The sequence below is a fragment of the Dermacentor variabilis genome, chromosome 7 (genome assembly GCF_050947875.1).
Source record: "Dermacentor variabilis isolate Ectoservices chromosome 7, ASM5094787v1, whole genome shotgun sequence".
Classification (NCBI taxonomy): domain Eukaryota; kingdom Metazoa; phylum Arthropoda; class Arachnida; order Ixodida; family Ixodidae; genus Dermacentor; species Dermacentor variabilis.
In genome coordinates, this window is record NC_134574.1 from 114,711,098 (window position 1) to 114,712,066 (window position 969).

Consider the following 969-nt stretch of genomic DNA (forward strand, 5'->3'; position numbering starts at 1 on the left):
CTTTTAGCTTGACGCTTCTCGCCGGACAAAACTCACCTCCTCACTCTCGCCTTCGGTCTCCTCGCGGGCGAGATCATGCCGGCCCGCGATCCTCGTTTGCTATATCAAGATGCACGCATGTTACGCGAACACGCTCACCTTGAACGATTCTGTCCCCGACGTCTAAAACTCACCTCCTTCCGTCGGTCGGGGTTCGGTCACTGTAACTGCGTGCAGCGATACGCAGCTTTCCACGTTTTTTTCTTTTCTCGTTTCGTCCTCGTAATTCTGCAGCCTTCTCGTAGGGCGTGTTACAACCGCAAACACAAATGACGGAATTTCGCGTAACTTGCAATTAAAGAAGCCTTCGTGACCCAAGACAGCATCTGCCGGCTTGTGTCCTTTCGTTCGGTATCAAGGAGAAACAGGAGGAGACGGAGGAAAAGGCATTAGTCGGAACGGAAGTTCGTTGTCACCCGAAGGGCAAACGATGCAAGTGGCCTATGCACGTGCCCGTGTCGTACGCTTTTTATTTCTCCACGTAACGATCGTGCAAAAAATGAATGTGTGCCCGTTATCTTCGCCAGCGCTCGCCCACAAACACCATTCCCGCAATTTAAACTTTGCATGGACAGACGGGGTGGACACAACAGCCTGAGCTTTTGCCCCTTGTCGTCTGCATGGAACTCTTTCCTGTCGTCTGTTGCGCCTGCATCCTTTTATTTGAATGTGCATGGGTGGGGTGGAGGGGTCTAGCAAAACAGCAACAAAAGCAAACAAAAAATAATTATAGAAGCGGTGTGTCCTGTGTGTGTGAAGTGATCTTTAAAGAGAAATGGAAGAGATAAGTGCAGTGCCGTAAGTGTCTCTCACAGGAGGACACCTCAACAGCACTGCACGGGGATGGGGTATGGGGAGAAAAAGATGAAGGAGATAGAGACCGGAAGTAAAAAGGAGAGAGAGACCGGAATAGTAAAAAAACACGTTGCT